The sequence below is a fragment of the Bombus affinis genome, chromosome 4 (assembly GCF_024516045.1).
Source record: "Bombus affinis isolate iyBomAffi1 chromosome 4, iyBomAffi1.2, whole genome shotgun sequence".
NCBI lineage: Eukaryota > Metazoa > Arthropoda > Insecta > Hymenoptera > Apidae > Bombus > Bombus affinis.
Window position 1 is genome coordinate 8,727,313 of NC_066347.1, and position 26,555 is coordinate 8,753,867.

A 26,555-nucleotide genomic window follows, 5' to 3' on the forward strand; every position below is an offset into this window, starting at 1 on the left:
TAGTTATCGTCACAAGAGCGTGATACATGAGAATCGTTTAGAAATCCAACCGATTAAATACATTTTCTGAATATTTATTATTTTTAATACCAGTAAACGACTAGTGTTTCATTGTGAGTACCACATTTCCATCCTTTCCTGTCACTTGTATTTCTGGAAATTTTCAAGTAAATTTTTAATTTTTTTAATGACAGTAAATTTTTTTCACAACTTAGTCTTAATGGAGTTAATCAGTATAGCTTCTGCGTGGCATATCATATTGCATATGAGTATAATTAATTATGTCAAGGCATACCACTCAAGAAAAATCGAGAAACATAAAAGGCGATTTTAACGAGCATTGGCGACGAAGTTTAATTTAGAAATTAGGCGTTTTACAATCCATGATGCGGATTTTCATGCACGTTCGTATCTATCCGCAACGGATTCGTCGGCAATTGCTACTAATTATCAGATCGAATCCACGTACTCTCTGAAACTGACGTAGGTTACCGAGTGGAAAACTTTCGCATTTCAAAGATGAATCACCAAGAATGTAGGTCGAAGACCTATTTTGCGCTTTTCGCCTGTCTGTCGCTTCATCGATAACGAAGCAGATGGCAAATGTCGATAATATGCGATGCGATTGGTTGGGTATTTCTTTTCAAGATCGTATATCTTGCGCCTGAATTATTACGCTTCGATGCGACAAATTTTGTTCGTATATGATGCTGAAAGCAATATCGTATAATCCTAGAAATTGCAGAAAAATTCTATTTTCTAAATACAAAGACTTCATATTTAACAGTATTAGAAACTCTCGAACGAGTCACGTTTAAGGACAATTAGTTTCGTCGAACATACAATTTACACTACTTAGAATGTATCGTACTTCACACTCGTTATTTATCTAAGAGCTAACGCCAGTCGCTTAATTAACCAATTAAACACTAACAACGAGAATCGGAACAGTATGTGTCAATAAATACCACACAAGCAACGAGTAATTTTGACAGATCTAAATTTTGCAGCATTTAATCCGTGAGTAAACGCATCGATTATTATGGTAATTCTAAACTTATGTTCGTAACGTTTGTATTTATTCAACATATACAATGTCCTATATGATGAGTAAAGTAAACAAGCGCAAGAACTTTAGCATAAGACTTTTAGGTAAGTATTTAATTTTATACTTGACGATGCAAAACAAAAAAGTAATGATAAATTCATTTAAAGCACGTATGTAAATTGAGATTTTGTGTGAATTATTTGCCTATATGAGTTATTAGCATATAGTATAGGATAATGAAAAGCAGATCAACGGTGAACGTGAAGCAGATAATGAAAATCACATTAACAGAACCATGGGGAACCAGGATTTAAAGGTATAACCAAACCATCCACTTGTAATATGTACATAAGTATTATATTATATGTTAATACTTAAATTATTAGGAAATAAATAGATATATCTATACAATCAATGAGTCTATCTCAATACAAGTCAATGTTGATTTCGTCAAATTCCTTAACATTCCTTTAATAACAAATTGAAACTACCGCCTTATTCCTGAAAATTCTTCAATTGCAATTAATCTAACCAATTAATCTAATAATTAAAAAAATTGAAAATCTTTGCTAATTTCAGCGTTAAACCACTGCAATTAAAAACAAAAACCTCACAGAGACGTTGATCAAGGGTCGAGGGAAAAAGCCGTAAAAAGACAGGTCCAACAGCGTGGCGGTTGGACGTTAACATGGATAAATCTGCGGACCGGTGGCGCTTTCTTTCCCTTCGTACGCAGCTCATTGGAATAGCCGTTCGCAGACCCTTGTTTCCGGCTGGCGAAAAATCCAAGCATTCCGGCCCGGTTCCCGCATTCCAGTGTGCCTGCATTTTACTCTGTCCATGTAAATCTCCGTGCCCTACGCTCTTATCTGGCCACGGATATAAAGCCGGCCCTCGTTGCAGCCCAGCCACTCTTACACCCGGCGTTAAGGTGACAAAGTGGAAAAACCAGTCGAGACGGGAATGAGGGAAGAGACGGTCGTGCAAGGGTGTCCAAAATGCGCCATTTATTCCGTGTAGAGAACAGTACCACGAGTGCTCGGCGAAGAAAACGAATTCGACGACCAACCACCCATGTTGGCAACCCTCGGCTACTGCGACAGCAGTTTCGTGTTGTCGAAGAAGGGAACGAGGGTGTACACCCGAATGACGGCAGTCTGGCATCGTCGAGACTACATGAAAATCCCATACTCGTAGGGTAGCTAGTAATATTTTGAAAGGCTACCGGTTCATGTCGAAATGAATATTGTAAGAAAATATATAGTAGATACTAAACCGGCTGTAAGTGGATTGGTCAATTCTTATGTAATATTTCAGTATTACGTACAATTTAATTAACAAATTGCTTATACAGTTTCCTTAATTCTAAGACTTTCGTTTTAGCTTTACTTTAACCCCTACGCAGGCAAACAAAAGATCAAACCAAATGCCAACAAAATGCCAAAATGATAAATGGTTATCCAATAAGTGTGCAATTAAATTTATAACTGTAATATTTGAAACATCTACATATAAATTTTTAATGGATTGCTATCTCAGGATTATGATGTTTTCACTAGACAATGAAAAACGCAAATATCCTCGAAATATTCATTATTTTAGAAAATGTTCGCGATAGAAGATACAGATTCGTTCAGAAAAACACATGGTTTCACCAATAGGTAACGCCAAAACGTGCAAATAATAAGGCAAGAGTGGTAGAAGGTGTTAGGTGTACTAGTGGAGAATTATTACATTTACCGAGTCACCGATCCGTCCTCTTGCCGGAATAGCAGCGTAATTTGCACTTGTTGCCGTAAGCGCTCGCGAGAGAAACAGAGAGAGAGAGAGAGAGAGAGAGAGAGAGAGAAAGAGCCGCTTTATTAAACTCTCGGAAACTGTTTCACTTAAAATTACATTCAGATTAGTCGGAGATAAGTGGCTGGCCGACAGCATCGGAATTCGGCTGCAAGGTGTAGAAACAGTGGCCTGGCCCACGTTGTTTGTGCAGCGAAACGTATATGCACCGTCGAACTTGGGAGCGCAACGGTTATCCGTTACACGCTTAATTATATCTGGCTACTGATAAATTCCTAGTACCTCTCCATGGTACTTGCGTTGTATCGTAGAGGATTGCTTTACAGAGAAAGAGAGAGAAAGAGAGCAGCGAGGATTTCAAGATTTCGCGTGACGATATTAATAATTCTTCCCTGATGTTAAAACGAGAAGGAGGAAGTTTTTAATGATAAAATAAATCATTTTGTGAGACAGTCCTTTGACTGAAAAACAGAAAAGAGTGATGATGTTGGAGAAGCTACTTTTTGAATTTACTTTGGAATTTACTATTATTTATATCATTCTTTTGTCATAAAAGAACTCATGGAGTAAGTATATAATTTGTTTTCCTGAGAATTGGATATTAACTACGTACCTACATAACAAAATTGAGAAATTCAGAGCAATTGGACTAGATCAGTTTGTCTTTTAAGAGGCTGGTATATTTTAAATTGCAAATTGTCGATGATGAAATCAAGTCAGCTTCTTAGCATAGGAATTTCTCTCTTAACAAATTGAAGACTGAATCACAAGTAATCTCTTTCGAAAGGAGAGAATTTCAAGTTATCCAATCTATTCTCTCTCTACATTTGAATATCGAATAGAATGTCGTACGAGAAATAAATGATATTGCCGTAACCAAGTATAAAGAGGCCAATAAGGTTCTTCCACTAAAACAATAAAAACTTTGTCAAGCGCTTAACTGTGCCACTTTCGAATGATCGTTTTGTTAGATTGAAAAAAAAAACAGATAATTTATCCGAAAAGTTGGTAGCGTCGCGAAACGACTGGCACTTGGCGAATCAATGTAATATCTTGAATGTCTGTGGCATGACGTACAGGCGAGGAGCCACTGTGACGGGAAAGCGATTATTTACAGCCAATCAGAGGGAGAAACCTATCTGACGGACAGACGCATAAACGCTTGAAGATCACATCGAATGACACAGAGGATAATCGAACTGACGAAGCACGATTGATAGAACGACGCGTGACGTTTAACACCCCGGTTAAATGGAAAGCTCCTGTATCGTTGAAATTTCATACCATAAATGAAATGCATCCTTCGAAGATGCTTAATCTGTATTCGTTTAAAACGAATGAATATTTAGAATAAGAATTACAAGCAGTTATAGAAAAATTTCTCCTGCTTTCTTACATTTACGTATTGGAAAATATTAATCACAATAATTAATTAGATAACAATTTGGAAGCGGTATTTACAAGCATTTACGAGCTTTACAAGCAGAAGATTCAATACGTTTGAATATGATCTATTAATGCATATGTATATTAATTAAAAAAAATTATAATTTCAGAGAAACAGCTCAGTCCAACTATATATATATTCTTCAAATATCTTTAAAACACAACATAATATCTATAGATTATCAAATAATATATGAAATAATTGCTGGAAAAGTTGTTATGTTAAAATCGATTAGTTTCCTCGATTACGTTCGATGCTAAAACAAGATAACGTGGAACCTCTTTTCATTGTTGGATACAAAATTCTCAGAAGCGAAGGTAATATTGTCGTGCGATCGAAGCGCAGAAATACAGAGAATTCTATTTTCAGCAACAATGTCGACTGCAGAGACCTATCCGATAAGTTCATCGAGTGATCCTTCAATTTGCTCGACCGTTCACGAGTGGACCTCGACTGGCAATGTAAATAGCCAGGAGTACCGGAAGTCACGATATATCGGTCGTGCTTGATGATTACGGAATTTGTATAAGCGACGTCACCCGAGACTCTTAATTAAGAATTACCCTAAAATTATTCTAAATATCTCCAAGTACTCTTTCAGTCCAGGCCAGAACCCACTTTTCGTATTACTAATGTCATTCGAGACGATTGGTGCATATTTGGAAGATATTACCACGTTGTGTCTGGACCAACTCAAGCTGAACTATTTATGATACACAGTTTGGCTTCCAATAACGACGATCGTTATGCAAATGCGTTGCTTCATCGCGCAACATATTGAGGACGCACCTTCGTGCCATTACGGTGACTTGTCTGGGAAGAAAAATTACGTATTCGACTATATATATCGTTCGCGCACACGGTAACACGATGACACTGGATATGTGAGTGTTCAATTTAATAGGTGGTAATAGGATCGATTATCTCAGAATTACTCTTATAATACACGCTTCTTGGATAATTAGTCCTTGGTATCCGATTTGAGAGGTTCATCGAAGCTGCACCCATGAAGTATATTACATCAAACGAGAAATGTCTATAATACCTTTATGAATTAATGCACTAATTTCTATTATCAACATTTGTACGTCTCTCGAACCGAATATTTAATTAATTTTGATAAGTGATTATTCTGACAACAAAGTCATAAAAAAACCAATGTCTCCTTGATCTCTCATTTATTTCATTACATAAATGTGTATTAGTAACGACATATGATTATTATTCCGTTCGGGTCAGAATATTAATATTATGATTTCGTTCCATTCAGAATCTCGCATTTTTTACGATTATAACTAAAAAAAGACAGTAGCTATACACAGGGTCATGGTTAACGGTGATGAACAAGTGTTTCATTACGAGGTGGTCGTATACCATACTCAGTACCGATAAAATCGTTAGAGGCTCGCGTGACGACCCTCTGTGACACCTATTATTCGCGTTTATTAGAACAAGCTTATTCGAATGTGTATCGTTGGCAAACATTCATTGTTACCGCCATAACCAATCCATAAGCTGAATTACTTTCAAATAAATCTACTGGGTGTCATTTTGCGTGTACAGCAGCACCATTTGTTGATATAAATCAAGTTATCAGGTAAAAACGTGAAAACTTTGTTAAATATCCTGTGTCACGCACGCGATGCCATCTAAGATTAATTTCGAAAATTTTACATTGCGTATCGGCTGACATTTTTATATTAAATATAAAGCGGAACGAATAGCGTCACGGCGTATTCGACGCGTTTCAACGTTGTCGGAACAAAAGTAAGTTTTACGGGCTGCGCGCTGTGTATCTTATGTTACCCGCTACACATTCGCGACGAGATGCATTAATATCGTTAATTAAAAATGCTAAGCCGTGTCGGTTTTCGCGTGCTAATGGTGATAACGGGAGGACTAAAAGAAAACTTGTACTCTGTTATTAAAATTGAGACGGCAATCTAAACGAATTTTTAAATGCATCCGCAATCGCTGCACGAATCTTGTGGCTAATCGTTTCAGTGTTATCGATCAGGTTGCTTTAATATTTTACACATGGTTTGTAACTTGCGACTAGTTGGAAGATCACGAAATCCATTCGGCTTGTTACAGTACGACAAATTGGTATTTTAGAGAATGATTAGACGTTCCCAAATTTTAAGAAGCATTTGTTAAGCATTCGAATATAAAAAAACGATCTACAAATTTTTAAATTTTACGTTGCAAAACATTCGAATACTTTTTAGCAGAATATTTAACTTACATTACTTCAATTTCACTTGGTAATTTCAGTGTCATCACTTAGATTTTTTAAGAATAAAATCACTGCTAGATTCATACGTATACAATTACATCGAATTCGTATTCAAATATACTCAAACCAACGTTTACCGCTTTAGAGGAATATTTGCACGCTAAAATTTACATCGGCGAAATTCTATTGCATTGGGCAATTAATCCATTTTCAATACGAAAATCCACACAGCATATTTGTGTGTAAGTATTCTAAATAAATCGTTTCCTTAAATGCATCTTATTGACGTAATTAAATCAGGTCGATATACAAGATTTCAAGATTACGACCTTTACATCGAAATAATTTAGTAAAACGATACGAAATTTAAAAAATCGTATCTATCGTATAAAAATATACAAACTTATGCATTAACCTGATAATATAACGCGGTTAATTACACACATTAAGACCAAAATTAATCGTCTTTCAATTCCGCTGAAAACGAGGACAAGCAACTAGACTATTTCGAAGTTTCTTTCATACAATATCAGTTCCGGAAGATAATATTGTACCCATCGAGTCGAATGTATTTCTATCGAAAATTGAATCCATCATTGTGCCGGAAATAGTATTGTGCACGCGGAAACAGCTTTCATCCCTCTCTCTGTACACTCGACGTTCCTATTTTGCTTTTTCCCTTTCCCTCCTTTTTCCCTTATTTTTATTCCGTTAACATCTCTTTTTCCCCGTGACAAATCTTTACCGTCTCTTCATGAAAATACGATACGTATATATAAGCCTATAAGGCGTTCCTCGCGCGACGAAAACGATGATTCGAATCTTGAATGTTTATAAATCAGTTTACCCTAGAGCTTCTGCGCGATTTTTCATCGGCCGCGCAAGAAATAACGATGGAAACGGTTAAAAACGAACGCGGGTCAGAGGTTTAGCGAGCGAAAATACCGAAACGGAGAGGGATAGGAAGAGAAAGAGAGAGGTAAAATACAAGCAACGGTACGGGAAACCAATATCATGCCAACAAAATCGATACCGGCTAAATAAATATTGTTTGAGAGGCCACCGAATTGACAGTGAGCCCCGACGACTGCACGAATGGAATATTTATTCCGCGGAACTAGGGAATGAAAGTCGCGTCAGGAAACCTACGGCAGACGCTTTGTATCCTTATATGTGAAGTAAATTGTGTTATAGTTTATTAGGATCAACTAATAGTGGCGAAATTAGGCGACGTTAAATGCGAGGAATAAATTTTGTAGCCAGTCGTGAGAACGAGGATCAAAAAAAATATTGTTAAACAAAGTTCTGATAATTATATCGCGGATTTTTATGCATTCGTGTAAAGTTCGAAAGTTGCATACAACATGCAAGATTACATAAAATATCCAAAGCAAAATACTCGCATAATTTCTGATAAGTGAAAATACTGATAATCAAAGTGAAATGAAAAATTCCTTATGAATACTAATATCCAATGAAAAGATCTTTCAATTGAATGTCACCGAAATTAGAATGACAAATTTGAAACAACTCACCTTACGATGCATAACTTCGAAATGAATAAGCCCGAGAGCTATGATACTCCATCCTTCGTGGAAAACACCTGCAATAGAAAGAATAGCGTTAGCATCGACAATAGCTGAGGCGAAAATAGATTGTCAGTTAATTGGCGCGAACTGTCACGAATTCTCGGTGTAATTACATGTTTCGTTTGAATTGAAGCCAGGGGCTTTTTCCATCGTATTTCCGATAATTCGTAAGGAATCTCTCTCCTCTGCTTGTTTTTTTTTATTCAAACACCCGATACATCGGTTCGTTGACAGTTTTCGCCTGTCTGTATTCCATTCTTTTTCTGTTGTAATCGACGGACATGGTTCGCAGTTAACTCGGTGTAGGATGATCAACTGCACGATATCTCGCGTGAATTCGTTTTTTGATCACAGGCGATTCAAAGGTCTGGAGCTTTTTGTATTTAGATCTATCGACTGCGCATTTTTGTGTCCCTGGATTTCGAACCGGTTAGATTCGGCGACTCCGCAACCGATAAATTTTTTGCGGATGGAAAATAGACCCGATATACAGGGTGTTTCGCGTGTCCATAATAGATTGTTTCATGAAGATGATTTAAGGCACGAAAGATAAATACAGGAGAATACCAAACGTTCTTCGATGCTGTATATATTCTTATAATATCGCGCAACTGTAACATTTTATCGACGATAAACGTGTATTTTAATCCATTATTGGAGATAACGTGCGAAAAATTCTCCTCAAAAACTCTTCTTTCGAGGAAAATTGTATCTAGACACAGCTACCTCTGGGATGATTTGTTTAAAGGGAAAAAATGATTTAATTTTTTAGCGAGTTATGTTTTACTCATTTATTTATTAAGCTCAGTATAATTAAGCAAAGTGGAAAAAAATTAAAAAATTTTAACAGCACTAAAAAAAGATGTATGATCTGTACATTTTTCGTATATGTTCACTGTTATATTTTTTATGTTCCCATATTTCTTTTATTCATTAAAAATACATTACATATAATAAAATAATTCTAGATTACTATAAAACATGTAAGATTAACGGTACGAGAATTTTTAAAAGAGGCTATGACTACGATATTTAGAAATTAGAATTCCAGGGACACAAGCACATATATACAGCACACTGAATAGTAGCAATGTAAATGTTTCTGTGTATACATGTTTTAGGATAAGTCTTTTGAACTGTAAAAGGGAATTTCTAGAGAGTATTATCACGCTCGTCGTGCTTGCTACGAAAAATTTTTATGAAATAGCTGTTACATTGAATATTCAAATAGGTATATCCTTAAAGACTTCTTCCGAATATCTATAGGAAGAGAAATACCAAATTTAGCTATAAATCTAATTGATAAAATAAATTACGCTTGCAATATCGATCGAATGAAACGTTTTGTGTTTTAATATTTGCCCACTGTTATTGTTGCATTTGGTATCAAAAGTGGAAAGGATGGAGAAGTGAAGAATAATATAAACTGTTTCGCTATTGGACGATCCATCGTTTCGTAGTTTCGTCGGAACGTTTCGTGTACACGGAGAAAATATTCTTTGCGGACAGACGGAAGTATCTCCAGCAAACGGAGCAGTATTTTCTCCAGCATGAAACGCAACGAAAACTATGTTTTATCACGTCCAGATTATTACGATGTGCCAGCGCATGGATGGCCAAACGCTCCTCAATATACGAGAACGTTTCGAATGTTGACAACAGACTGGGGAAATAATCTTTGAAGAGACATCTTTATTTCACCTTTATAAACACTTTGAAAAAAGCTACTGCGACTTTTGTGATACGAATCATTTTTCTTCTTTTTATCAAAATACAAAGCTGGCCTCGAGTTTTCTTAAGGAGATGTATAACAGTTCATTCCCAAAGTTTGTGTGAATAACAATTAAGTCTAGTTTAGTTTAGTCAAGTCACCTAAATTCGAGCAAACTGAAACGACGTTGCTAGTGTGAACTTGTGATTTACATGGCTTGAAATATCCTTGCAAGTTACTATCCTCATGAATTCAAATAACTTGGCTATTTTCAACTATGCTTCGTGGTATAATTAAAAAATCATTAATTATCGAGATGTACTTCGATTAATTTTTAATGTAAATAAATTAGCTGAAAAATTGATAACTGATTAGCTAGCAAATGAACGATGAAAAAGAGAAGAGGAGAAATTAATTTACAGTAGAATAACTTTGAAAGTATAATATCCGTAATTGATCGATGAAATTTTCTGCGTTTTATTGATGCGTAGAGAAAGTATTGACCGATTAAGCTTTTGCCTTATTATGATTCCCGTAGCGAAATAGTGATCGATCAGGAATTAATTTCTATGCTCGAAGAATACTAATTCGAGGCCAATTTTCTCTGTACTTTGTCTTCTTTAGCTATAGAAGGATACCTTCTAACGACCATGAATAGAAAGGCTTCTGTCGTTTAAGAGTGAAAGAAAAATTTCAAACTAAGATAGTTAAACGATAAATCATATAATGAATAAAATCGATCAAACGTTTTAACGTTATTAGTTGAGATCTTGTCACGTATGATGGATTATTATTAAAATGCGCGTATTATTTAAAAATCAGATTTAATTGGCTCGAATTAAAATATTCGTCGTGTCTAAATATTCATCCTTATTTAATAGCATTTCGATATCGCAGTCAATGTTAATATTTTAATAATCCCCGTTTTAAATTTAATTAATGTACCTGGATAATCGTAATTAAATCTTTAATGCAATTTAATGTCAGTTATTAATGATGTTGCTATTAACAAAGACCTTCCTCGCGTTATATAAATTATTTTCATAAACCGCCATATTCGTTGTACAAATAAAACTTGTTAGAATTTATAACGTAAGCATTGTTTAATTGTTATATTATGTTCATTTTTGAATCGTGGATAATGTTTTACGAATTATTTCAATATGCATCAACATGCATCAAATTTAAATTAAAGGATTCATGTAATGCTTGCAACTAACTAATCAATTATTCATCCAAATTATATTATACGGAATTATATAAAATAATTCATAATGACATCATTATACAACTATTAGTCTACTATCTAACGTATCTATTGAATATCTTATACTTTTTGTAGTTCACTTGTATTATGCAAGTTAAGTAAGGATCCCCAGCTACTATGCAAATTCATATTCTTACGAAGATAATTAAATCTAGATAGATTGTTTTACTTATTAAATGTTATAGAGATCGCTATACTCTGAATATTGTATACATTTTTGTAAATTATTTGCATCCTGCGCATTTTTGCACTTTCAATCTTCTCGTAAATACATAAATCTCTGTAGTCTAATTATGAGCAACAATGAACGTCGTCACATCCGACGCTAACCATACATTCGATCAATTACCTAAAAAAACAATCAAATTAAAAAGAGGCAGATTTTCGATCGAAAACATTCGCAATAATCCTCAGTACGATAGGCATTAACAATTCTCGTGGCCATGGTGCACTACTGGTACACGCACGCGTGACAGACACGGTTAATCGTGGTGGTGGTGGATCGTCAGCGGAAACGGCGCGCACCCGGACGACAGACGATTTATATTCCAATTCAACGGGCGCTGAAAAATTTCGGCACGAGTTATGTTCACAATCACGACACCGGAGTTATATGTCTTGAACGTTATAGAGGGCAAAGGCAGCGAGGACTTCCACGGCGCTCTTCGTAGAGACTTATAGAAGAGCCATGGAAGATGGGCAGCTTGCCAAAAGGCTGTAACACTGATCCGAAACCGAAAAAGAGTCATGTATCATCGGTGACTCGATTGTAATACGTAAGTAGCTTTCTCCGATCGACTGATCTTCGATGGCACGTTCGATTCTGTCGCGTGTATCATTGTTCATTATAGAATTCGGAAATCGATGCTGGAAGTCGATGTTGTATTGTAATTTTGCTACGTGGTAGTAGGAATATGTATCGCGTTGGTTGTAGCTATTTTGGGGGATTTTTGGAAGACGTTTTTGAGGCTAGAGTAATAGCGAGTTAGGAGAATGTTTGAAAAATGAAAATTTAAAAAAAAGCTTGTATGGGCAAGTAGTGTTATCCAGTGTTGAGAAAAGCTGATAATGAATAAAAATAAAAAATGATATTTTATTCACCATTAGCGAATATGTGATCGAGCAAGTATTTATCTGAACAAAACTTTATTTGAATAAGAAATTATTCGTATAAAGATTTATCTGAATAAAAATTTAATCGAATAAATCTTATTCGGATAAAATTATATATTATATACAGATATTTATGTTACATCAGGATGAACATGCTATTGAACGTGAGATATATTTTCAAGCTGCATTGTTCACTTGTAATATTGACTTTTATAACCAATTCTTCTCAAATGCCAGATTAAAAAGTTTATTGTTCTTTGGTAAATTCTTCATTTGACATTTATTCGTGACAATTATTCGTTTCACATATATAGTAATAGTAAAAATTCTATAGTATCTAGTATTTGTATATACTTACAATGTAAAAAATTATGTGGAAACAAACAATTATTCGTATTAGTATTCCAATAATTCTGCAATCATTATTCGAATAAATGTAAGAAATAATTTGTTACGGATAACATGTAATTATTCTACAGATAAATTATTCGATTGGTATGAATTTATTCCGATAATTATCTTGGATAAATATTTATTCGAGACAATTCGAATAATGCCTAAATTTGGTGTCACCTATCCTTCATTTAATTTCTTTGTAAGATAAATTCTTAAGTCAGATTAAGAGCTTCTCTATTTGGTACATTCAATATCTACATTTTTTTCAATTTATAGATTAATATATATTTTATACAGTCTCAGATAAAAGATAGGAAGTGTAATCAAATGGCATGAGAAATAGGATTTAATGTATGGAAAAAAGAATCGGAATACATACATATTTCCGCTTTCCATTCCCTTGCGAGAGGGAAGAAAGAAATGAAAATAACAACGTATCAAAGGAAGCAAACTTAAATCTTGTTTTTACAAAGAAGTTGTAGATCGTTAAATTATAATATAAACTCCTTCTATATTCTTAGTCAGTAACATTTAGTGTGTAAAATCCAACAAGCTTCTCAAATCGTTCCGGTTCAAAATTGCCCAGCGAGACAGCGAGAAGTTAAAGCTGACGTCTCGAGTTATCAAACTCCTCTGTGCAACATGCTCCAACGAATCAAAAACAAAAATCAACAGTGTAAAAACTTAATACTTCTCCTTAATACTACAAGAAGTTTCCCATTTTCCGAACATTTGCGGACATCACGAACCACATCTGCTAAAATTATGTTAGTTTCGAACATAGTTCGAACCGAGGCAACGACAAACTAAAACGAAGAACAACAAAGGAGAAAAAAAGAAAAAAAAACAATAAAGAAATGATGAGGAAAAGGAAACGGAAGAAACGAGTTTCCGTTATCGATCGATGCAACAGCAGGCCTGCATGAGAGAGAGGAATGGGACGTGAAGTTTCTGCAGTTAGCTCGCGTAAATTATGCTGGATGTAAATGAAGGAAAAAGCGAAGGGTATCGCCAGGGCGAAGAACCGCCTAACCAGAAGCTATAATTTCCGCTTGAGAAGACTCATGGCTCCATGTGCGTGCAAAAATCTTCTATCTATCGGAGTTAAGGCGTATTTACACTTCTACGTTTCAGATGTGCATCATAGATGATTCATCATCCACAGTGAACGTCAAAAGTGAAAACTGTATTCAGGTCTCAGTTGAATATTGGAATTCGTATCATAAATTTTCAAATTATCGACGATTGAAATTGTTGACACAATTATTAATTAGTCGGTAGAACTGTGTGATATCCGAACGGTTGTTTCCTTATTGCCAAACTTATTAAGTTTAGGCTTGTCAGACGTTGTTGCTTTACTACGAATGAAGTATCCGTTCCATTCATCAAGAATATCGACTGTTCAGTTTGAATTAAATGCAGATGAAAACAATCTTTGCGTCTATCACTGTTGGTGAATCATCCCTGTTCTAAAGATGTAGAGTCTATACTTGTCTCTAGAATTATTCGAGGAAGAAAGGTCAGGTGGTAGCTAGCCGGCTTGGTGTGGACTCGGGGATAAAGGAAAAAGATCGACATGGCTGAGACGAAATAAGAAACGTCGATGGAACGGGAGTGTGAAGGCATGATAGAGGGGCGAAATAGAATAAAAGATGAACGAGTGTGCAAATTTGAAGGCGATCGCCGGCGTCAGGTGCTCAACAGATATATACAATTCTCATGAACGAGGCTGGTTTGAATTCTACAGCGGTAGAGAAGCAGTAGCACAGCAGTTGCAGCCAGCATTGCTGGAGAAAGAGAGATACGGGGCCTCGGTTGGCTAGGTTGCAGCTGTGGCTGCTCCAACTGTCGAGTGGATCAACCGTTCTCCTGGTGTAATAACGAGCAGAGGGAGGAAACGCGAAACCGGGTCACGATGCCCTCAGAAATTAAACGTAACGACCGCTGTAAAGGCGTAAGACGCGAATGATTACACGCTGGAATTAATTCACGTCGAAGAATCGACGTGCTTGATAAGAACGTGTCGAGGAAGTTTCATCGATGAATACCTTGTAACGAACTCGCTTGCAGTTTTAGCTTAGCGGTGAGAAGGGGTTGCCTATGGCTGCTTTAAAGTACCCCAGCTAGGGTGGTTGCTTCTAATCCCGGCAAAGGGTGTTTCCTTCCTTCCTTTATCTTGCTTTTTTGAGGGAGAGTGGGATTTACAAACGAGACGATTCTTTTGGTCATTGTTCAAGAAGAAAATTTCTTGCGTGGGTTCTTTGATATATATAAATATAATAAATATTAAAAATATTAATGTATATAATATAAAATTATTGTCATAATATTCGAGGTTGCTTGGTCTTTTGTGATTATTTCTTCGGTTGCTAGCTTAAAAATGTCTCTTGGTATAAAAATAGTAAAAGATGAGTTTGAATCTTGCGAGATTGTAATAAATGTAATATAATTCACTAATTACTTGATTTTACGAGAGTACATTGCGTAGAAGTAGGATGTTTAAAATATACATGGCCGACGCTGGAAAACTTTCCAGGAATAAGCTGAGTGACAAACTTAATTATCTTATACCATGGTACGTTTTAAATTATTTATAATGTGTTTAAATTATGAAGAACTTCCAAGAACCGTCTTTCAGCGACATTGGTAAAAAGAAATCCGAAGCTCAGTCAAAACTCATCAACCAAAACTTGAACATTGATTAATGCAAAGTCGGGAACGAAGAAAGAAATAGCGTCTCCGCTGGTAAACCCGTTAAAGCGTAAGAACTCGCATATAGCCGCGAACAGAGGCAAAAAGAGAACCTGTTTAAGCGGTGTTCCTTTAGCAGATAAAGAACGGTCCGGATCCCGGAAGTTTGAGAAAAGTTTCCTGGTTACAGATTTGTAATATTGTTTTCAAATTGAAAATTAAATCCTAATTTTTCTTCCTCTGAAATTAACTTATTTTCCATGCCGTGACTCGCTTCCCTGAAGCGGTGGAAACGAATGAAAGAAACAATTTCACAGGAACGGGAACTTTTCCTAGTTCGCTTTTCCCTCTTTCACTTTTAATTTTTTCCGCTCGAATTTCAACGGGCCAACGAAAGTGCTTCAATTTTTGTTTTCCAAACTTCTCGTCTCGTAGCCCAGCGAACAAAGCCCGGCTAATATCTGAAACGCAATCCGTAGAAAGGGAAAACGACCTCGGTTATCGTAACTTCGACAAAAAAAATCGACCTTCTTTTATCTTCTTTTTACCCAGGTTTTTTCTTCTTCTCTTTTTTCTCTTTTTCTCTTTTTTCTCTTTTTTTTTTTAAATTTGCAACGAACGTGAGCGTTTGTGTAACCAGATGCAAGTAGCCGTGTAATCTTTGACGATATCACGAAATTCCGGCACGAGTTTCGAAGTTATCTCGGGTACGTACCGACGTTCGGCGACGCTATCACGTTTACCACCACTGAATGCTAATCTAATTCGTGAATATTCGTGAATAAGGAAAAGCGTTGCCGTAAATGCGGCATACTTAGGAGTTACGACATGACGCGATTGTGCAACTCGCTCGTGATGGATTTACCGGGAACGACGAACCGCACAGAGTGGTCGTTGTGAGCAAAGTAGAATCGTCGGACAAAGGTACCTTTGTTAGAACCTAGGGATAACCTAGATTTATTCAATTGCTTCGATTCGAAATTCAATGACAACACTGCTTTCATTCAGACTTGGAAACCAAGTGGAGATAAACGACGATACAGTGAAGTGGAGATACTAAGCACTGTCTTGATATATGACCATGTCGCTTTGCTTTTGATTATTAAACTTTATAGAAATCATTTTGTCGCGCGTTGTTACAAATGTGTTTTTAAAACCATCAGTTCGGTGAAAATTTTTAACGATGATCTTCTTATTTGTATTATTCTTCTTGTTGGAAAAATTAAAACATAGTGGTATTTTCTAACGAAATTGAAACTTCATCTTGTTCTATGACTATTATTCTTTTCACTGACAGTCATAATGCTGGAAGACAGTTTTTCGCATCTCTTAAACAATTAACGTTTTTGAGCTGAGTGTTACTCTTAAATGAAATGAAAAAGGAAATAGCATAAACCCCGATTATTCCGCAACAGCATACAAACACCATAATTGAACGAGTTATCAAGCACTGAAACAAAACTCGAGTGTCGTACTTGTTCCAGCGGCAGTAAGACGATGATCGGTGATTTCATTTAGATTCACCGAAGAATCGTTTCCACGGTTCCATAACATTAGCATAGAAACAACCGGACCGCTTTAGCACACCATCCAAGTCTTCTTGCGCGACAACTTTCGCGGAAGTTCCGCCGCGATGTCATTTCAGTCCCTCTTTCCCCAAGATTCCACGATCGTTCAAAAGGATACGTTAATGGGAAGACATTACCAGCCACTATAAGAAGTTTCTCCGTGTCTTTATACTTACACCCGTTTTTTCTTTTCTACTGTTTTTACAGCAAACGTTGTATGTCACGGGTAAACTGAGAGTGTGCCAGTAATAAAATGTAGATATAACTACTGCCCCATCGTAATTCGTAGAGCAATAGAAGCCGCGTCAACTAACTCTCGTTAACTCACCCTAATCGCTGTGGTTTATAGGAGAGGACCATTTATTATTACGTCTTAATGCCTTCGATGAGCTATAACAACGTCTTCGTAAGTGTAACATGATTTTCCAGGGTGATGGATTCGACGAAGCAATAGTTATGGAGTATGGGAGGTGAGATGGGAAACAATAATGTATTGTAGTAATATTGTATATGGTGTGATAGAACTTGGGGCGAGATGAATGAAAGAGGATGCTTTTTATGGACAATTGACTATATATATAATTCTATATTATATCGTATTATATTATATATTGTATAATATTATAATAATATACAAGGAGATTTCAATTCGAATATCGTAGGATTCAGAATAATATATTTCCAAAATCTTTGTGTCCTACAATCCAAAGATTACAAAATAGTTTCATTAAATAATTGTTAACTTTGTTAAAATGAATTCTATAATTAAATTCTAACATTCTAACTACAGGACATAAAACTTTCCTGTAGTACGCGTTCAAATACTCACTAATTAACGTAGAACTATTTATACTACCAAACTTTCAAATAATTTTGCGCATACCATAAATAGAACAACATATCCTCAACTTCCACTCTCGCGCAATATTATCTCGCAACAAAATAGCATTCCAAAAGAAAACAGTGTCGCAAACGGATATTTACGGATATTTATGCGATTATTCCTTATCCACTAATTCTTTTCGCAACTTGGTCAGCGATTTCGAGAAGCCACGCCGCAAGTTGCAACGGTGGACTCGCGCGGGACGAACAAGTTCGGCGAGGTTTCGTGATAAAAAGTTTCGATTTCCGAGGCAGCGCGAGCTTCCTCGTCGAGCGGAATTTACGGGGCGGAACGAGTATCGACAAGTAGAGGCTGGTATCAGAGCATAACTGAATTTCCGTATAAGCATAGAGAAAAGAAGCAAACGAGAGAAGGGCTGCGGATTTCGGCCGCGGTCAGAACATGGAGAGTAGCGAGCGCCGTGATACAAGATGAAAGTAATTAAATAAAGGCTGCTGATAGTATACTAGCGAAAGGGGCAAAGGCACGTGAAAAAGCAAAAAAGGAACTTTTGCTCTTGAAATGCTTAATCGCAAAAAGACTTTAAATCTCCGACGTATTTTAAGTGTAATGAATTGATAAAAGTTATTTTACTTAGCGTGGTATAAAGTGGGATATTTATCTTGTGCTTATTTATGATAAAGTTATTCAAATAATTTATTATTGAAATAATTTTGTTTCTTTTTCTTGCTGTATCTAAAGAAAATACGCGATATTCTCTCTACCTCTGTTATTATGCTATAGATTAATGGTATCTTCTAATATACAAAATTTGGTTATTCTTAAATTTGCAAAAATTCAAAATTGAAGTTTAAGTTGTTGAAGCTTCTATGACTAAAAAAATCCTATCTTATTGCAATTTGTTCTTACAAGAAAAAATTGTTACTGTAAAGATGATACATTGCGTACTAAAAAATGTTGGCTAGAAACACCCTGTTACAGGAGGGAAATAAACTAATATCGCGTGGGGTTGGCCGCAGGAATTATTCCGCAGCCAAGTTTTCATATTAGCGTTACAAAACGCGAGCAATTCGCAACAGAAGTCACGGCAGGCTGTGCTCGCGCGTTTGTTTCGCCGACGAGTGCTTTTACGAGAGCTCTGCGCGGATTCGCACACAGACCTTGCTAAAAGTCGCCACGAAAGATCGTTCCTCCGACTATTCGCCAACAAACTTCGTCTTTCGTCATCTCGCTTCTGGTTTAACCTTATTTTCCGACGCGAAACCACGCTATTAAAACGTGCCACTCTTCGGATAATCGACCTCCACTTTTACGTTTTCAAGGAGGATTGAAGCAAGGAGGAAGAAGAATAATATCGTGAATGTAAAATCTTATCACGATGGATTTCGAGTAGACGTAAATTTATGGCATTGATATAGCTTGGTTTGATTTAGTTAAATCTATTTTTGTTTGTAACAATTGTAATAATTTGTAATACTTCTGTTTGTCAATATTTCGGGAAGGAAGAGGTGCATAGATTGAGAATTTCTGAATGATTAATTGACTTCAGACGTTGAAATGTATGTTATTGTAGAGAGTATTTGCTATGTGGAATAACAAATAGAAAGTTTCTCACCCTCTATTTATACTCAGACATTATATGTTCAATTTTGAATTTCTATACACGAAGAAATTACAAATTAATTGCTATGTTCGTTACGTGCTAAAAGAATATTTGTATGAAAATCGTGGAAACAGAAAGATCAGACATCTAAAAGTTTCGCACAGAAAACCTCTGCTTCCTAAAATCTAATGTGATCTAACAACTTGAAAAGTAAAATTCAACAACTTCAAACGTTCAATATTCAAAGAAGCTTTCACAAACAAATTGGCACGGTTACAGGCAATAAATATTTCAATATACTTCCATACTTATCCTCCCCTACAACTTAAGCCCAATTTTATTCAAACAACATTCCCCCAGGGTCGTAACCTCCCTCTTTAAAAGAAATTCCCTAAGCCTCCTAAATAACTGAATTGATAAAGTAGCTACCGCGTAACAAACGACGCATCCTATCTCTCTTTCCTCTTTTTAACCTGCTTTATCCACGCAATCTCATTTGCTCTGTATGAAAATACTCGTGACGCTCCTTATACTATGGATACATGCGAATATATCGAGCCAGTACCCTGTCACAACCCATTCCGTTCGTTTCACGCGCAATTAACTTTCCATCGTGTCAGTCGTGGTGAATCGGCTGCTTTTCAGCCCTCCGATGCTCAACTCGAAAACGAACGAAAGGGGTTGATGCGTAAACACTGATGCGTTACATCGCGCAGGTCGCGCAGCCACACAATTTTTCATTTTACCCGATTCTATCACGCGTCAAGTAGAACGAGAAATATTCCCGCGACTTTGCGTTATTGCACAAGCAAAATTCAATGGCGGTCGTATATCGTCGGCTGACAGGTCGTTGCTCGTCCCATCATGCTAAATGCGCCGTTTTAAGGAGGCATCTCTGACACGGCCAATTTTGTTCCCTATAATAAATCACTTTGACATCTGTTAATAATGAAAATAAATAAATACCGACAATCAAAAATGCAAAGTCGTGAATGTCTAAAAAGAATATGGAATAAAGTAAAAATATGGATGGTGAAATATCCAGAAATAGCTAGGCTAGAATGTCTTAGCATTATACGCTCAAAGTATAAAAAGTCGCGGCCAAATGATGTTGTAATGTCAGTCAGGAATATATCCATTGATTTTCAAGCGAATTTTTCCCAAAAACGAAGCCTTCGATTTTATGCAATAACAATTTTATCGCTTTTAACTTCTGATTTACTTTAACTCGTAGAAATTATCACTAAAAGGTCGGTGCTAAAGTCTTCTAAAAATAACTTACAAACAAAAAAATAAAGTGAAAGTAACCGCGGTGATCTCTCGGAAAACGTTTCACGACCATTGTCGTATTTAAAGGGACTCCGTTGAAGCTCACTGAAACACGAAATAAAAAGAAAGAATTCTATATCGAATCGATGAAAACGAAGGGAGTATTTTGGCTTTCTTCGCGGCGCGTCTTAGTTGTAACAAATGAACGCGCTGGCTGAAGGATCGATGCCGCAATTTCAATAAAGCTCGAACGAAGAACGCTTTAAATCCTGGAAAAAGTACTAACGACCGGGAACCGTTCCAGCAAGATTGCATTTCAGAGGTGAATCGATGCGATCCTTGACAGTTCCACTCGCGAGTGTAGATACGCGCGGTAAATGAGATCCATCAGGTGTAACGTTCGAGCGTAAAACTCTCTCTCACACGTGTCGCGTTCACGATGGCTGAGATAAGACTCCTCCTCGAGATCGTCGCGTGCTCCAGTCTGTCTGTTTCCTTGGGTAATGGCCGACGAGACACTAAACGTGTTCTAAAGTGAACAAACGAGTGAGGTGTGAACTGGATCGGCTTGGTTGCTTTCTTCGAAGGGATTTCTCCAAGTTCTTTGTATCGGGAGATGGAGGATTTTGTTTGTTACAAAAATACCGACTTCATTTTACGAACCTTTGGATCACCGACATCGAGTGAATGCTACTACCGTGATATGTTTCATAATATTTCTGTATTTTTTATTTTAATTTTCTATTGACGTATTTGACTTTAATAGACGTAGAATTTTTTGATGCGTTGCTGTCTCTTTAGATATCTAATTGAAAAAAAAGAAATTGAAAGATCGTCTAATTTCTTTAAGCATGTAATTTAAATTAAATTACAAGCGATTTAGAATACAATTGTAATAATTGTAAAAGAATAAGCGGTTATGTAGAAACGAAATCCTCGAAAATTTAAAGCGGAAGATAATCGAAATAACCCTTTGTAATCCTAGACAGAGACGTACGAGGCATACCGGGAAGCAACGAAGTACCGTGTTATAAATTGCAATCTGAAATACTAAATTATCCTCATTCTGTGAAGACGCTTCACTTTGACAATTCCATTATCGACGTGTGTTATAAGTAAAGTCCGGATGAAACTCTAATCAGTGGACTCGATTAAAGGAGGAAACGTAAGAAGCAGTTTTTTACGCGATTCGATCAATCCTGCAAATAACGGAGACCGAAATTAGGTGAGATATTACTTTCCCTTCAAACGAATCATTTCCGTTCCTCTTACGTTGTCGTTTTTATATCTCGATAAATGAACAGGAACAGATCACCTCGTCTACCAACGTTCTAATATATAGCAACAGTTTTGTCCACAGTATCGGCGAATTGTTCTAAAATTATGCACACGTATTTAGTATCGACGAATAAAATTCAACGGATGGAAAGTGAAGGTAATCTTTTTCCGGTGCACACGTTCGATCGGAGATGCATTACTTATGGCACATTTAACTCGTCGAATAGCTACACCACCTTCCTTATTGAAGTTTTATTCCGGATAATAGGTATCCGTAGGGATCGACCTTTTCTCTCATAAATTTCATCGCCTTTCGATTTCGTTAAGCGAAATGCATTGTTTTTCCGATAATACTCCGATGATAGATATTTGTAAAAAGGCTTTATTTGCGAAGAAAATTAGTTTATACGAATTTACTATTAGTATATTACGAATATACTATTTCTGTCGTTTTATAATTTTATATACAGCGGCTCATGGAAGCGTATTGAATAAATTATACATTTTATTTATAAATTGAAATTTTCATGAATATAATTATATCGACGAAATTCAGAACGAATCTGAAAATGTATATAGAAACTATAAACGTGCATAGTTCAATATTTCGGTAAATATAGAATATTTCACAATTTATCGCAAATGTAGGATATTAAACATTGAGTAATTTCGAAATGACCAACAACTGTTGAACCGTCGAGAACTTCTAATTTCAATTCATTTCAGATAACGAGCTACCGTAGAATTTTCAATATCTTAATGAAATGAACGCGAGACATTTGACAAAGAGAATAGAGACAAGAGTTCGCAAACAATATTTCCAGATGTTCTAAATACAACTGTCGCACACAACTGCACTGTAATGAACAATTTGCTCCTTAATCGTTACTATCATCGGTTTATTCGCTAATCCATGGTTGCCGACCATTGTTACCGTAGCATGTCCATTAACATACATTACATACTAAGAGGAACGATATAAACGATTAGTATAAATTCATAATAGATGGAAAATTGGACTCCACTTATTGCATCTGCCTATAATACAGGCTTAAATTTAAATTTTAGTTAATTAAACGTTAATTTAATAAGAGCTCTGCTTCTCATATTTCTTTCATGGTCTTCATTTATAAACAAATTTCGTACGTAGCTACCGAACCAGTCACGATCTCTTTAACTGTATAATTAAATTCTGAACTTAAGATAAACCTGGACATCGTTAAACCTTCATTTAATCATCTGATTTGTAAGCATTTGAAGATTACCTTATTCAACGAAACAAACAAGAGAAAATATTAGCCCCGGTCGATCAGAGATCCCGTTCGGCGAACGTCTCATGCAGGCGTGGGTAATTTATTCCGCCTTGGGACAAAACATTGCCGACTTAACAATCCAGTGTGGCACGTTGAATTAATCGCCGCGTCAAACGCATTTTACATTTAAACACGTAATCGCCATTCACCGTGATTTCACGTTTTTAATAATTAACGTTCGCCGCAGTGGGATGTTCGTAAGCTGATCGATGTAGCGTGGAGTTTTTAAAAAATCGAATCGAACCTGTCCTCGGAGGAAATGTTTCTCGAAGATAAATCAACCGTTGTTTTAAGAGGGCGAGAACGTTATTCAAGATTTTATCCACGCTCATTGAAATCTTTCTTCCCATTCCCTTGCTGTCATCGTGCCGCCACTACCGCCTCCTTTTTTTGCCAAGATGTTTTTGCTACGTTTACTTCTGACACTGGAAAAGAGAATAAATTATAACGCAAGAATAAATTATGCCGCGTTACGTTTTAACTGGCGTCTGTTAATATTTGATTGCAACGAACCGATGATCGTATATATGTAGATGATAAAGAGAAACTATATGGCTTTAATTATTTCGAAGCGTGTTTAGAGCTCTTCTGTCCCCTTCCATTTGAGATATCGTATAATGTTGCGTGTCTTCTTTGAAGAAAGATAGACATTACATACGTATAAGAAACGTTGGTCAAGGCTAAAAAGTAGTTAAGACAATTTTCTATAAATTTGGAATAAAAGGAACGAGACAAAAACAGTGTTGTTTGTTATTGCTTAGTTCGTGGGTGCATCAAAAATGAAACAGATTACACGAATAATATGTCGAGGAGAGTCGCTTTCAGCTGAATCTTCCAGCTTTGCTATATTCCCATGACCTTTGCATTAAAATTCTTCTTATCAAAGGGCGAGTAATCTAAAAAGGATTTTCTATTTTGCCAGATTCTATGTGTATCTTCCATCCCTGACCCCAGATTTTTATGCTGAACACAGCGATGTTTATGCTGTCTAAAAACTTACGACATGTATAAGTACAGAGGCAGGAGAATATTGTAAAGATATAAAAAAGTTTAATGTACAACAGAACAATGTTCTGTCACTTTACAATGTTTTTACTCTAACTCGAATTTAACCCAATTATTTCGAGGTCATCTGACACTTAAATTCAAGGCCGTGCCAAAGACATTATTACTTTAAAAAAGGAAAAAAAATTCTCTCAATCCTATTAATTCACGAATTAAAAAATTTTATCAATATAAAGGTTAACAATATGCTTAGTGTTAAATAATTACATTAACATGGGAAGATTTTAAATAAGAAACATCAAAAAATAATATCCCTTCATAAGATCTTCACATAGAATCAAATTTACATCGCAGAAAAAACACGCAACAAAATTCAAAAGATCCTTGGACATATTTGTTGGTCGAAAAAATAATTGTCCTGGGGCGGTGCAAAGGGACAAAATTTCTAGTTCGATGGACACTTCTTCGCAAAAAAATCATGTCTTGTATCAGTTCTTGACACACGCGTCATAAATTCGTCAGCACGGAAATACAGCCTCAATGCGAGGCAGCAACAAAGTATCGGGAACTCAGAACGTTCGAATATGTGAAATTTTCATCGAACTCCGTGACCGGAACGTCGGGGTGCAGAGATCGAACGAACCATTCAACGAACAATTCGTTTCTCACTTGCAACGCACTGACCTCCGCTTTCGCGCAATAGACTATTTCGCGACGAATCTATGTAACGCTTGAACAACTTCGAATTTTATCGGCGCATCCTAGGTAGGTGTGCGTGAGTATACGAAAGAGGGAGCATAGATATATGTAGTTCGAAGAGAATTAAAAGAGAATGATATAAGAAGAATGTCGATAGAAAAAAAGCCTTTCAAAACGCCTTCAGCAAAATGAATTTCACGTGGAAACACACCGCAGTCTCTGACCCGGCCACCGATCCTTCTTATATTTGCTCGTGTTTACGCTCGCCGAAGTAACAATCCGATATTACCTCGTCGAATGCCAACCTGGATTGTACGTTATTAAATAAGCGTTTCAAGAATGATTTCGTTGCGAAACATGTTTCGTTTCTTTTTTTTTTTTTGGTGATGAACCGGTTTGATTGCGAGTTTGAATATTATTGAATACGATTGAACTTTGTACGATCAAGTTCAATTTAGGTGGCGTTAAGAAGGAATTTGAGAAAAGTTTGATGCTTTGATATTTTTAACAGTATAATTACTTGAGACGTTCTTTAAGTCAGTTGAATATTAAATTCCAAGATGAATACCTGATTTTTACTCTAATTTAATGTTGCTAGTTAAAGAGACTTTACGATCGAATTTTTATTTTTACGTCGATTCACTCGACAAATCTTACCTGCGTTTATTAGATAGCTCGTTTCCAAACAAGTAGCGCGGCAGTTTCCTCACGGTAACATCATTCGCGCTTGCAAATTCTTGAACCGATCTTGCGAGGTAATGGATTCCGTCAAATGCAGGCAGTTGCCGGATACAAAATGGAACGATAATTTTGTTGGACGCGTTCAATCACCGAAATCCAATTGAAAATTCAACTCGGCTAAGAAAATTTAATTACACCACGCACCGAATGGCTAATCTTTTCCACATTTAAAACGAGCGAATCAAACGCGAAGGAAAGAAGAAGGAAAGAGAGAAAAGCGAGTGGAACGAAAATAAACCCAGGAAACCGATCAGAATAGAAGAAGGAAGAGAGAAGGAGAAAAGGGAAAAAGGCAAAAAAGAAGAAAATGGGCTACGATGATCCATTTAATTTCACATGGGACACGATAAAAACACTGTTTGATAGGATGGGAAAGTTAACCCATCGTTCCTTCCTCCTTCGTCCGGGTCTCTACGTTCGGCCACGTTTTCAGATGGAATCCGAATCCTGACATTTGCATCCGGCATTTTACGTCTTGTTTTGCATAAAACAGCCGACAGTATCAGGCTTTCCTCAATCCAGATAATGGATTCTCTGCTCTCCACCCTTCTTTCCAACGAATTTAACGCGGCCCTCCATTGTCCCCACAGGGTCTGGTGTGCCGATGGTGGCTCGTAAAATGCTAATTTGCGGCGGCTACCCGCACGAATGGATCAGATCGGTTAGCACGAGTGGATAAAAATCGTTGGAATACCAATCGAGGAAATCCTTGAAAACGCTCCCGGCCTGCTACCGGCTTTGCTTCGATCGATTTCCCCTTTTGGTCCGTGTACAAATCACGTTCCCGTGTGGTACACAGGTGCGCCTGCGAAAGGTATGAACCCTCTCCATCCCTTTTTCAACTGTATCACACTTTCTCTCGGTTATTTCTCTTTCTCTTCTTTCGTGTTGCACTTGTTCGCGCCATTTACAGACATGTTGCGAATCGGCACGGCCCTCG

The 26,555-nt window shown here is 36.5% G+C and overlaps 1 protein-coding gene across 3 annotated transcripts in view; it reads right to left on the reverse strand.

Moving 5' to 3' along the window:
- Positions 1–26,555, reverse strand: part of LOC126915831 (leucine-rich repeat-containing protein 24) — a 292,299-nt gene that overhangs the window by 241,413 nt on the left and 24,331 nt on the right. Inside the window, exons 1-2 of one of the 3 annotated variants that reach the window (XM_050720921.1) lie at positions 23,415–23,431; positions 8,064–8,131 (exon numbers count right to left, since the gene is read on the reverse strand). The gene's annotated coding sequence lies outside the window, so the exon portion shown is untranslated. Of the gene's footprint in view, positions 1–8,063; positions 8,132–16,010; positions 17,038–23,414; positions 23,432–26,555 lie in introns of those variants that run through there. The other 2 variants (XM_050720922.1, XM_050720919.1) reach the window with 2 other exon arrangements.